We start from the raw sequence: 14,490 nt of genomic DNA on the forward strand, positions 1-14,490 counted from the left end.
GAAGCCTCAGCCCTTCATAAGCTTTCCTTCTGATAATTCATCATGATCAAGACAGGCCAGGGTATTGAACCCTAACTACTGTGGAAAACATCTTCATATCATAGGATGCTTCAGGTAAAACACGATTCATCAGCTTTTTTTGTACAGTCTTGGATCTCACTCCTTGCTCTTGCGATGAAGAGTGCCTCCCTGATACTTTAGACATTATTATATGTCCTAGATTTAATCAGTTGCGCCACAATTTAGTCCGGCCTCTTCTGTTGATTCAGAATTTTATTCAAGTGCGGCCAGCTTTTTACTTTTCCAGATGTTAAAAACACACAATATTTGGCATCATTTAGCCCGCTTTTTTTAAATCAGGGGTTGTTAATGGCCGCTGAAAACGAATTATAGACTGGTTTTAATAGGACAGTTATTTTAATTGATGAAATGAGCTATTTTTATTGTATGCTTTATCATCTTTCGTGTATTTTATGTATATATTGTGTTGAATGTTGGGAGATTTGGGATACTGATTTTTTTACATTACATGATGTTTTTCTATGTCCTTTTATGATTTGAAAGAAAATCGAATAAAGCTATAACTAACAGAATATCAAGAGAAGTTAGAGACACAAGCCCAAATTGCAGATTAATCCTATAATTAGGACGTGTAATTCTAAGGTTAAAAAGACAATGTAAACAACATATACAAATTTTGTCTAAATGCCCAATCATTTTTGGGATATACTAAACAACCATATAACAATATGGGAACAGGTTTAGCTGCAGTTACTGTTAAAGTAGGCAATATTGCCTACCCCATACTTGTTTAAAAATACTTATGACCAAGCCAACTCTAGACATCTAGTTTTTAAAGTTGTAAAATGAACGTTCCAATTCAATTTGTTGTTAAATATATCTCCTAGATGGGGGATAAGTCAACCACCCATTTAAATGCTGGATCATGACACACAAGGGACACAATTTTGTTTCTGCTAAATTCAGCTAAAGACCATTTGAAGCATTATATTCTTGTAATAAGTTTAGTTGCCAGAGAAGGATTTTTTGGGCTACAGAAAAATAATCAAGGCATCTGCATGAAAGTGGAGTGACTGCCTCCACCAAGCTAAGGAGCAAGATCATGATCTAAAAAGTTTGGCAGAAGTAAAGTGAAAACAACAAAGGGGCTTAGACACAATCCAGCTTTAAGACATTAGCTCTTTTTATTGCAGGAGTAAGAAGATTATTAGAATACAGTTCAATCAAAAAAATAAGTAAAACCTGATCAATCCCCCAGGCAAAGAATTTTGCCCAAAGACTGTTCCTATAAACTTTTTTGAATTTTGAGTAATTAATAAAATGTACAAAAAGTGACTACCTTTACTATCCAATGCTTTCGTTACCAGCATATTTAGGCTTATTATAGTGTTTATAGTTGCGCAGGTAAGCATAGAACTTGTTTGGATAAACTTTACCAATTTCATGCCCATGACAGACGTTTCTGAAGAAAATGTTTAGCAAATAGTTTCATATTAGAATCCAAAAAGAGTAAGCGATAGCATCTGGTACCTGCTGTAGGGCCTCTAATAAGTAGACTGCAACATAGAGCCTTTCTAAGATGGTGAAATAGTCCCAAAACTAAAAATCTAGTAATTCGTATTAAGCTCCATTCCTTGGGGTTGGCTTTTATTACTGCAACAGGTATACCATTAGGTCCTAGAGTACAGCAAGCACTAGTACTACTAAATGTCTTAAACTTAATTTGACAGATTGTAGTAACAGTAAATTTCAGTTTTAAATGGTCAAAAACAGGACTTTGCCCAGTGGCATAAAGTTTCAGAATGAACAATTTCCAAGCTTTATTAGGAATGTTGTAGTCTTCTGCATAAAATGTTGAGTGGGCACTGCTATTATTGTTAAACCTGTTATGTTTTGTATAAATGACATGGCAATAAAAATATTCTATAAACAAAACTAATTAGTCCCAAAAAAATAGCAACAAACCAGTGTTAAGATGCCACATAAATGTTTCTGTGGAAATCCTTATCCCAGTGCTGACCGTTAAATTTTTGGCCTGCATGTGGAACCAGAGCAGGGTGAATTATGTAATTTTCAGATTTTATCAGAAAAGGTGCTGTGTATTTTGCTCTCGCTGCCTCTGACAGCTGCCTCAATCTTATGATTTGGTAAGACAAGCATCCACTAAATAAACTTCTGTATGGAGCGGATATGCAGAGGCTGGGTCTAGGTCATTAACCTTAACATATACACATAGTATGGATACAATCTATAACTAGCTCTTAAGGACCATCACTTTGTGATGAAAGTACAACTGCTGCTGCGTCACAGTTCCTAGTTATGGCACTAACTGGTTTCCAGATTAATGAGTGACAAAACTTGATAATGCACCAAAATCTATTTTACAAACTGTGCAGTTGCCAAAACTCTGCATTATAGGTAAGATCGTTTTCTCATAAAATGCTAAGACATGCCAGAATATGTCTTGTTTTAGTCAATGGCAACAACAGGGTAAACTGTTCAAGAAACTGAGGACTTAGATGAGGAAACATTTGTATTATGTAGAAATGAATGAATGATATTCCAGTAATATGGTTTTCTACAGATATATGGCCTTATTTGACAGTAACAGAACCCAAAGCGGCCTTAAGTGCTAGCTAAGACATCATCTATCACCAGCAAAAAAAGCACACTTATTTAAATGAATGCTACTTGTGCTACAAACACATCTAATGCTGCAAGGTGAGTTCATCTTGAGCTCCTTTGGGAGATGCAATTTGTTGCGTTTAGAGAGGGTTTCTTGTAACCATTAAAATTGTACTAGGGCAGACCTATTTTAATGATTTTATTTAAACTTCATGTCATCAGGATGGAGGTGAAGGCAGCCTAGAGGATAAAGTACATCACCAAGCGTGAGAAAGGTGTGCCTTTATTTTTTTAAGAATACCCCCCATACATCAGGTAAAAAGAATTGTAGTAGGAAAGGATACACAAGTAAGAAAAACTAGTATTCTTCACAAAGCTCCATAGCCGTTTAGTAAGGTATGTAAACAAAATAGGAGGTCGTACTAGGACATTACTCTTTTTCCTACCAAATAAATTTTTACTCTTTCAAAATCGACTCATCATTCTGCTGTAAGGATTTGGAAACTCGGTTTTAAGTTATAAAGCTCAAAGAGCCCAAGACAATGATACGGATGATTTGGTTGTGAATCTGCAATAGAGAAAAGGATACAAGAGAGACAAAAAAAGACTGGAAGTGGAGCTGTAGGTATATATTATTATTCACAAGGGTAAATTTGCAAATATACTGAGGATAACAATCAGGAGAGAAACAAACAAATTTATTTAAACCAGAATTTAACATATACAAATTTTAATAAAATGTCAGACGCATGTTAAAGTATCAGATGATTAACTTATCAACCTCGAGTTGAGGTAACTTTAGATTTCTATCAAAGCTGATAAGACTATAATCTGATGTGTTGATCCTAGCACATGGATTCATCAAAAGGAAATAATTATAAGATTTACAGCTAACTTATTTTGGACTTCGATTATTTTTTTAATAAGATTTATATGTTACATTTCTAGATATAAACCAAGAACTACTTTTTTTTTTATCTTTCAAAATATTAAACTTTATTTGGATGACTATGGTGACCGGAAAAACACAATTAAAACAACCATTTGCAACGCAATCGGTCTGGCCTATGGGACCTTTTATATATTTAGCTATGCAGAACATTAGCCTGGGTGCTGAAACATTTACTGTTCTTCAACATGGAAGGAAAGTAAGCACCAAACTGTGTGACACGCCAGGTATTGCAACACATGAAGAGAAATATTGCCTTTCAGCGGGAAATGGAAAAGCTCTATTTTTAGGTCTCGCCTGACCCAGCGCATGCGCTGGTCTGGCGAGACTTATTGAGAGGGCTCCAAAAGGTGCTACCAGGCCATCCTAGAGCTACAGTGCATGTGCGCGGGCGGGCGCGCCGCAACGCGTTTACTTTCACTTTCGCAGCCCCACGACCGCTTTGATGTTTGATCGTGATCGCGATCACTTTCACTTTCGCGGCCGCAAGGCCGCTTTGCATAGCCAATAGGTCTTGCTTTTGGGACCTTATAAGTATTTAGTTATGCAACTGTTGCATGGCTAAACACTTATAAGGTCCCAAAGGTGAGACCTATTGGCTATGCCAATGCTTGTTAATATAAAGTCAGGGCCTTCGGTGGTCACGTCACTGAAAATACAATATTTAAAAAAAAATATTATTGTCTACGGGTGCTCGTGGAAGAGAATTTCTATGGACTGGAATCTAGAGAATGAAAAAGTGATTCTGGTATTTTACTGACCTATGCTGGTCGTTTTCTATCAATAAAGTTAAATAGTGGCAGTTGCCAGAAATATAAAAACAAAAAGAAAGTCCCTCAGCAGAAAGCAAATCTGGTATTTTAGTGACCTCTGCTGGTCGTTTTCTATCAAGACAGTTAAATAGAGGCAGTTGAACAGAAAAAAATTCCCTAAGCGGAAGCAGACAAGTCCTAGGGCTGATCTCCAGAGCCAACAAAGTACATATAAGTATATAATAATAAGTATATACACAAGAGGTCTCGAATACTCGACCTAAAAATTAAATACGTCCTGTTTTCAGCTTCTTCAGTACAGTGTCAATGTGCAAGAAAATATTTTGTTATGAATTCATTAGTGCAATTATTGAACTGGTAAAGATTTTAAAAAAAAGAAATTATTGCTTTTTACTAATATCTATTCTTCCTAACTGAATGATGCACTCCTTTGAGACAAACAGTCATATTGTTGAAGAGGAACTTTAGCCAGTGAACCACTACTGCTAAATAATGAGTTAAATCCATGGGGTACTTGACATTTCAGAAACAAATACTGTTTTCCTTTAAGTAGACCTCTTCCACAAAATTATGCAATACTTTCCACAGTCAGATATGCCTTTCTCATTGTATCACCACTGCGGTCTAGAAACACAAAATCTTAAGGGTTCTTCCCAGCACCCAATTCACCTCACTCACATTTATTTCATTACAATTCCTCTTCTCATACTATGAAAATCGAACAAACCACCTCCTTCCCAACTCGTATACCCTCCTCATATAATTTGTCTTGGAAAGAAAGTGAGACAATCCATTATCCTACCAATATCACCTTTTGTTTATTAATTGCCCGTTCAGACACAGCAGCTGCTCCCCAAACAGAATTTTACAAACACTTTCACCACCCAACCACTGCAGGGTTTGAGTTTAGAAGATCTCCTAAGCAAGTCCTTCACGACCAACTCTACGCTAAGCCTAATCCTTCACCATCTACTCTAGTAGACTCAATCACTACCACCTGTAATGCCCATGTACAGCTCTTTCGGGGGGAAAATTATTCCTTCCACAACACCATCTTAGACTGTTGTTGTTATGTTATAGGTCATTTGCAGAGCGCACGTTCCCCATAGGGTCTCTTGGTGCTGGTAGAAGAGGGAAGCATCGGTCACCAGTTTAGGCATAGGACTGTATTACGTAAAACGTAGTCCCCTATACTCTAGGCGAATTTATCCTTGATCTCAACAATCTAACACGCTTTACTCAATTGCTGTCCGACCATTCACTTGTTAATACTATGTCCTCACCTACACTCATGGAAAATCACCTGATCTAATTCCCATTTCCAAAACTCTTACACACAAACCACTAAAAGCGCAGTTGGGGAGTTTGATGCATGCAATCATAAAGAAGGTGATATGTGAGGCAGTATTGCACCCATCCACAACCAGGGCAGGGCATATCTTACCATGCAACAACTTGGGAGAAGGACAGATCCTACCTGATCATAACTGAGGAGAGAGGGAACCTCATGCAATCACACTTGCGGGGGGGATGAGAAGAGCGTGTGAAGGTATTACACATGAACGCACCTGTAGAGGGGGGGACCCCACGCGATCACACCGATGGGGCTGGGGGAAGACGGCATCCCTCGCGAACATGTGGGTGGGGGATCTCGGATGATCGCATCCCTGGAGGGCAGGGAGAGATCTCAGGCAATCATACCCCTGGGGAAAGGATGCATCTCAGGTGATCACACCCCGGGCAGAAGGTTCCCGGACAATTAAATGCTAGGACATAGGGATGTCACGCAATAACATGCCAGGACAAAGGGAGAGATTTAATGTGATCTCATCCTGGGACAGTGGTAGAGATCTTACGCAATCGCATCCAGAGAAATTGGAAGATAGATCTCAAACAACACCACAGAAGGGGGAGCAAGATCTCACATAATCACGCCTCTAAGCGAAGGGCTCACATACATTAACACCCCCAGAGAGAGGGATCGCACACTATCACAGCCCTGCAAGGGGAAGGAAGCTCAATGATCAAACCCGATGGGGGTTAGAGGGATCTCAGCGATCCCACCCCTCAGTGGGGCAGGAATCTCAGCGATCCCACCCCTCAGTGGGGCAGGAATCTCAGCGATCCCACCCCTCAGTGGGGCAGGAAGCTCAGCGATCCCACCCCTCAGTGGGGCAGGAAGCTCAGCGATCCCACCCCTCAGTGGGGCAGGAAGCTCAGCGATCCCACCCCTCAGTGGGGCAGGAAGCGCAGAGATCCCACCCCTCAGTGGGGCAGGAAGCGCAGAGATCCCACCCCTCAGTGGGGCAGGAAGCGCAGAGATCCCACCCCTCAGTGGGGCAGGAAGCGCAGAGATCCCACCCCTCAGTGGGGCAGGAAGCGCAGAGATCCCACCCCTCAGTGGGGCAGGAAGCGCAGAGATCCCACCCCTCAGTGGGGCAGAGATCCCACCCCTCAGTGGGGCAGAGATCCCACCCCTCAGTGGGGCAGAGATCCCACCCCTCCCCCACAGTGGGGCAGAGATCCCACCCCTCCCCCACAGTGGGGCAGAGATCCCACCCCTCCCCCACAGTGGGGCAGAGATCCCACCCCTCCCCCACAGTGGGGCAGAGATCCCACCCCTCCCCCACAGTGGGGCAGAGATCCCACCCCTCCCCCACAGTGGGGCAGAGATCCCACTTCTCCCCCACAGTGGGGCAGAGATCCCACTTCTCCCCCACGGTGGGGCAGAGATCTCACTTCTCCCCCACGGTGGGGCAGAGATCTCACTTCTCCCCCACGGTGGGGCAGAGATCTCACTTCTCGCCCACGGTGGGGCAGAGATCTCACTTCTCGCCCACGGTGGGGCAGAGATCTCACTTCTCGCCCACGGTGGGGCAGAGATCTCAGCAATTCTCCCCCACGGTGGGGCAGAGATCTCAGCAATTCTCCCCCACGGTGGGGCAGAGATCTCAGCAATTCTCCCCCCGGTGGGGCAGAGATCTCAGCGAACCCACCCCTGGTTGGGAGGGGAGGATCTCAGCAATCACACACCCCCTCTCCCGGTGGGGCAGAGATCTCAGCAATCCCACCCCTGGTTGGGAAGGGAGGATCTCCACGATCCCACCCCTGATTGGGAGGGGAGGATCTCCGCAAACCCACCCCTGGTTGGGAGGGGAGGATCTCAGCAATCCCACCCCTGGTGAAGCAGGCAGGATCTCAGCAATCACACCTCTGGCGGAGCAGGGACGATCTCAGAGATCACACCCCTGGTGGACCAGGAAGGATCTCAGGATCACACCGCTGGCAGACCAGGAAGTATCTCAGAGCTCACACCGCTGATTTGGAAGGGAGGATATCAGCGATCTCATTCCTGGCTGGTTAGGAAATATCTCAGCAATCACATCCCTAGCGGGCAGGGGGGATCTCACTGATCAAACCCCTAGTAGCAAGGGAGGATCTCAGTGATCCGTCTCCTACTAGGAGAGAGGGATCTCAGCAATCACACCCTTAGTGCCTGAGGGATATCAGACGATCTATCAAACATGGGGGTGGGATCACCCCGAGGAGACATCACACAATCACATTGAGGTGAGGAGGGATCACATCAAATCAATCAGATCTCATAAAATCGATCACACTAAAGAAATGAAGGAATCTCACAGTCACACCTGGGAGTGGAGTAATCTTCAACGATCACATCTGGCACATCTGGGGGTCACACCTTGTAAGAAATGGCATCACAACCAGATGGTAGGAGGGATCTCACAAGATCACAACCAAGGGAGATCTCAAGAGATCACGTCCGCGAGAATGAATCTCACGTCTTCAGAACCAGGAGGTAGAGGGACTCCACACATTCATAAACATACACAATAATAACCATAGCTGCATTGAAGGCCACCACAGAAACATGACAGATTTCATGAGGCTTTAAGAGAAGATCTCATTGGATCTCAAAAGAGGAGACCCCGCAGGTCCATAATAGGATCTTAACGTTTTCAGAAAGGAGGAGACGAAGTTGTCCCTCGAAGATGGGGGCACGCAGTACATGAGAGTGGTTATATGGTACAGGAAGCAGCTGTCATCGCTGAGCTGGAGCCGCCGCTATTGAGCAAAATGACACAAAAGCAACGACAGGAAACCACTGCGGCCACCCCCACTACTGGTGGGACGGGAGCCAGAGCCTCGCAGGTTCAGGAGGCTCATAACGGCCGCCTCCCCTGACACTACGGCTTACGCCCCCTCCACTCCTCCTCCCCCCTCTTCTGACCCCCCTCAGCCCGCTCCCCTAGCACAACAATAGCAGCGGCCCGACCTCACCTGTAGAATACTTCGCCTGTTAGGTCTGCTGTACGACCCACGACTATCTGTTGGCCTTCTGCTGCTCAGTTCAGCCCCGTCAATCCGCGCCACCCTCAGGTCTCTGCCCACTGCCCAGACTCCGGGCGCTGCCTTCTTTAGCAAGGCCCAGGCCCAGGCAGCTTCTGCGCAGTGAGGCTAAGGTCTACAATCCAAAACAAGACCAATCCCCCTTGAAAGCAAGCACAATTCCTACCAGTAAAGCCCAAAACAAGCCTAGCCTCCACTCTCTAAAAAGGCTCTAAAAATTATGTTTACGAACTTTTATTCGAAAAAAACTATACATTCGCATAACATATAAGACTTAAAACAAAAAAATCTGTCATAAAATGTTAACAGTAGACAAACACTATTGCAGATATACATTTACGAAGTGAACACAATCTGTTTTACAGACCCAGATATGCATAAACGCAGTAAACGTCTAATGCCATGAAACTGCGCTCCTAAAGCTATTCTGTAGACCGCAACCACTTTCTGCATTTCCTTTTTTACTTACATTGTTAACTCCAATTATGTTAATTTCATTTCAAATGAATTCTTTTTTTTTACACCGGTTTCTGAAAAAAAGATGTTTGAAGCAATAAAAATAACAGTTTACACCAGCTCCTGTATTGATCCTTTTTAATGAAAAAAGAAAATCCCTTTTCAAAGATGGCGACCACTTTAACCTTGCCTACCTCTTTACTTGCATTGTTTTGATTACGTTAATGTCTCGGAAGAGCCACATGATCCCTCTACTCGTATAGACTGCTCGCATTTCAACTTGGGGACAGAACAAACCAGAGGCAGCAATGGGCGCCATGGTGGTGGAAAAGAAACATTGGAATTTACTAGGGATCTAGTGCTACACCACGTATTAGTCTAGTGGTCTGTCAGGAATTGTGTTATGTTTCTTCAAATGTGGCATGTGAGATTCCATGACAGGACTAGAGAGAATGACTATGCAACGCTTTCTTTGGTTTATTAACAGCAGTTCGGAACTATCAATCAGTAGATTTGTAGAGCGCTACTTATCACCAGTGAGGGAATCTAGGCTCTGGCAAGTTTTTTTTTTTGTTCTCCAGATTTATATAGCGCGAACTCGACCTGAAGGTATTGAAGTGCTTTAATGAGCACCAGTTACGTTACACAAGGACGCATTCATTTTTTAGGTCTCGCCTATTCTATCCCGCAGCGATGGATAGGCGAGATTATAGTAAGCAGTCCGAAAAGTCTACCTAGCTGCGGATCGCGTACAGTTCATGTGAACACAATCACGCGCATTGTCAACAACTGCCACAACCACGCGCATTCTTTACAGCTTCCATTTTCTACCAGACACTTAGTGCGCGCGCCACGCTCTCCCTCTGTTGCCACACGCATTCAGCTCACCAGGCTGCACACCCCCTCATTCTCCATATGGTCGCACGCCTTTTCTTTGATCTCCGCCGCGCGTTCTCACAGGCTCCTCTCCGCCCACGCGTCTCTCCCCTTCCGTGTAGTTCCGCCCTGCCTTCTCTTTCTCGCATTTTTTTTTTTTTTGGGCTTTGTGTGACTGACTACTTGACCTCGTACCTATGAGTTTTGCATGCGTCTATTATATTTATTTAGTTTGAATTGTTTTTTTTAACCGCTCACGCGTCTCTCCTCTTCCATGTAGTTCCCCTCTGCCTTTTCTTTCTCGCATCTTTTTCTGATTTTGGCTTTGTGAGACTGAATACTTGACCTCGTGCCTATGAGTTTTGCATGCGTCTAATATATTTATTTACTTTGAATGTTTTTTTTAATTTAACTTTACGCACCCAAAGTTTTTTTTATTTAAGTTTACGCACCCAAACACGTTTATTGTTTCCTTTCCTTCTTACATTCTTATGCGAAAAAAAATCACTCTCTCCACAAACAGCACTTTTATCCTCTCTGTGTTTTGCTGTCTGCCCTCGTCTTCAATAGTTTCCAGCCTCTGTGTTCTGCTTTACGCATCCAAACACGTATGCTTTTGTCTGATTTTTCGGCTTACAATCTCATGCAAAACAAACAAAAAATCACTCTCTCTACAAACAGCACTCCTCTCCGCCCACGCGTCTCTCCTCTTCCATGTAGTTCTGCCCCGCCTTTTCTTTCTCGCATTTTTTTTTTTTTGGGCTTTGTGTGCCGGACTACTTGACCTCGTGCCTATGAGTTTTGCATGCGTCTATTATATTTATTTACTTTGAATGTCTTTTTTTTAACCGCCCACGCGTCTCTCCTTTTCCATGTAGTTCCCCTCCGCCTTTTCTTTCTCGCATCTTTTTCTGATTTTCAGCTTTGTGCGACTGACTACTTGACCTTGTGCTTATGAGTTTTGCATGCGTCTATTATATTTATTTACTTTGAATGTTTTTTTTTATTTAACTTTACACACCCAAACACGTTCATTGTTTCCTTTCCTTCTTACATTCTTATGCGAAAAACAAAATCACTCTCTCTACAAACAGCACTTTTATCCTGTCTCGCCTCTCTGTGTTTTGCTGTCTGCCCTCGTCTTCAATAGTTTCCAGCCTCTGTGTTCTGCTTTACGCATCCAAACACGTATGTTTTTGTCTGAGTTTCCTGCTTACATTCTCATGCAAAACAAACAAAAAATCACTCATTACAAACAGCACTTTTATCCTTTTATTCTGTTTTGCCTCACACAATGCCCTACACACATTAGACCCCCCAAACTGCCACCTCACACACTACCCTACACACATTAGACACCACAAAATGCCAACTCACACACTGCCCTACACACATTAGCCCACTCACACTCTGCACCTCCTCACCCTCAAATAAATAAGAATACAGTTTACTTCCAAGGCACTGCAGTCATTTACGTGAGCCAGTGTCAGATTGTGTATTTTTTTTTCAATACTAATACAGCCTTTAAAGAAAATAGAAATACAGTTTACTGACAAGTCACTAACCAACACTGCCCCCCTCTCACACAGACCACACACAATGCCCCCTCACACAAACCACACACACTGCCCCCCTCTCACACAGACCACAAACACTGCCCCCTCACACATACCACTCACACTTACCCCTCCACACAGACCACTCACACTTACCCCTCCACACAGACCACACACAATGCCCCCCCTCACACAGACTACACACACTGCCCCCTCACACAGACCACACACACTGCCCCCTCACACAGACCACACACACTGCCCACTCACACAGACTACACACACTCCCCCCTCTTACACAGACTACACACACTGCCCCCTCTCACACAAACCACACGCACTGACCCCTCCTCACACACTGACCCCTTGACACACTGCCCCCACATACACTGCTCTCACACATTACCCACTCACAGTGCTTTAGGTCACACACACTGCACCTGATGGAGCAGGGTTTTTACTTTAAAACCAAATACCTGTTTCATTTTCGCATGTTATAATTAAAAGTACTACTGATTAATCAATAACTACTAAAAGTTTGTCGAGTCTGGTTTAATCAATCTTATTAACAGAAGAATTACACGTGGGAACGCTATTGCATGGCTAAAATAATAAGTGAACTAAGTTGGTGAGCAAACTGACAGAAATAGATGTTGCTTATGTGATATTATTGTGTTTTGCGCTTATAATTAATATGCATTAATGGCTTTTGATGTCGCAAATGGCTAGATAAATACATACACATAAGGGTATTAGCAGGGGAATAACACTGTATAATCATTTCCGTGCAGTAATTTTGTTTTGTGTTTCATTTTACTTAAGTTGACCAATGTGGCCTACCAAAAGATGGCTACCACCCGCAGCCTGCATTCGAGTTGATGGAAATTTTGCAAGGAGGCTTCGCGCTGCCTGTGACCTTGCCCTCTTGACGAACTGAAAAGCCATGATCATGACGACAAATCCAGGAGTGATGCCAAGTGCCCCTGAACATGGAATTTGTTGCAAAGCCAAATACTGAATTTATGAACTTGTAATGATCCCACGACTGGGATACAATTTATCCAAAAGAGACATCCGTAGAAGTAACAAATTAGTTATGGACCCCTTATTTTCTATTCATTATTTGAGACGATCAATGTGTGAGAAAATCTTGCACTGTATCTCAATGTACCAAGACGACATTATTTCCGCCATTCATCCGTTTTGTACAATATGATTGCAACATTTTGGAATGAAATTTTAGTATAAATATTAGTAGACTAGAGAGGTCTAGTGCCACTTCTTCCCGAACTGATGATCCGAGGTCCCGATGCTGACGGAGAGGACAGTGACTCTACATGACGGCTAGAAACTTTGATGATTTTACTGAGGACCGGTTCTGACTTAGGATCTGACTTTTAGCCAGAATAGGTAAATATGAGAGAAATGAATTTGCATTTAATTGGCTTTTCATACAATTTTAGATAAAAAATATTCTGTTTGAATCACTGTGTCGGGTGGTTATTTTATTGTCATGTTTATTGAATTTATTTGCATGTCAGAAATGTTTTCACCAGATCTATAGCAACTAGTTGATGCCATCGACCACAGAGTACATGCAGATTGGTTAGGTATCTGAAAGTGCTTCCCCTTATACATGGCACGGATAGTGTGGTAGGATGATTGTTGGTGTAATGGGCCCCACCAGCGTGTGATGTGTGTATGCGTGTGTGACTGTGAAATCACTCCGTTCGTGGAAGTAGAGGGGATTCGGAAGCTCCGATCTGCACCAGTTTCTTGGTAGCAGAATGATGGTTAACTATTGTCTTGATCTGGCGAATTTGCGTGTATATAGGCTTGTTGATTATTGATTTATATTTGTACTAACACTACATGTCAAAGTTGTATTGAGTTTTATGTATTGTGTACGGCTTCTGGGACGTAGGGAATCGGTGACAGTTCCGTAGTAGGGCAGAGGGAGTGCTGCTCTCGGAAAAAGGCGGGATTGTTGGCCCTGTATGCAGACAGGGGAAAACGTGTGACAGTTGAAGTTGCGCGTCGCATTGTCTGGGTTCGATGAGGTAGCATCGCCGTGTGTTGCCATTAGAAACGTATTTTCTGTGTGAGAGAAGTGTATATGATAGCGAAGGTTATCTGTGAAGTTCTGGTCTTAAGATCTCAGGGATCCGTATGGCATTCCGTTAAAGCTTATCACTAGAAAGGTAATAGGTATTCTCTGAGCTTGTTAGAAGGACGGGGCAGAGGTAAGCGCTGCTTTGTTAACGTGTGATATAATTCTGAAGTCGGACAGACTGTTCGCTGTTCTCGGGAAAGACAGAATTCTGTGTGAATGTACTACATTTTCTGGTGTGAAAGTGCGCGAATGAGAAGGTATTCTGGTTAATTGTGAAACTCTTAGGAGCATTCCGGAGAAAGCAGTTAATTGGTGCTTGTTAGAAGGGTAGAGTAGAGGGATGTGCTACTTTATCAACGGAAGTAACGATTCTGTAGTAGGGCAGAGGTAAGCGCTGCTCTCGGGAAAGGCAGAATTCTCGTGGGAAAGGTCTTTTGCTGTTCTGTGGCTAGCGAAGCAGACAATGGAGATGTTTGTATGTTGTAACTAACAGACTCGTAGAAGTTGAAACAAAGTCTACCGAGTAGTTTTGTAAAGGAGGGGTAGACGAGAGAGACAGGAGACAGGAGCAGAAGCTGCTGCAGCGACTGCTGACGTCAGGGAGACCGCGCTGTGATTGGACAGTGGGTTGGAACGGTGGAAGCACGGTGATTGGTGTGCTAGTGTACGCCGCGCAAGGATTGGGAGACATACAGGGTGACGTAGACGCTCCAGGATTGGTGCGTTGGTGTGAGTCGCGCTGGGATTCGT

General features: G+C 43.4%; 1 protein-coding gene across 6 annotated transcripts in view; it reads right to left on the reverse strand.

The window, feature by feature from the left end:
* Positions 1-8,858, reverse strand: part of RNF111 (ring finger protein 111) — a 340,882-nt gene extending 332,024 nt beyond the window's left edge. For 4 of the 6 annotated variants that reach the window (XM_085643745.1, XM_085643742.1, XM_085643743.1 and 1 more), the window contains exon 1: positions 8,671-8,858. The gene's annotated coding sequence lies outside the window, so the exon portion shown is untranslated. The remainder of the gene's footprint in view (positions 1-8,670) is intronic. The other 2 variants (XM_085643744.1, XM_085643741.1) reach the window with 1 other exon arrangement.
* Between the last annotated feature and the right edge of the window lie 5,632 nt (positions 8,859-14,490).

This window comes from Triturus cristatus, chromosome 3_1 (genome assembly GCF_964204655.1).
Source record: "Triturus cristatus chromosome 3_1, aTriCri1.1, whole genome shotgun sequence".
NCBI lineage: Eukaryota > Metazoa > Chordata > Amphibia > Caudata > Salamandridae > Triturus > Triturus cristatus.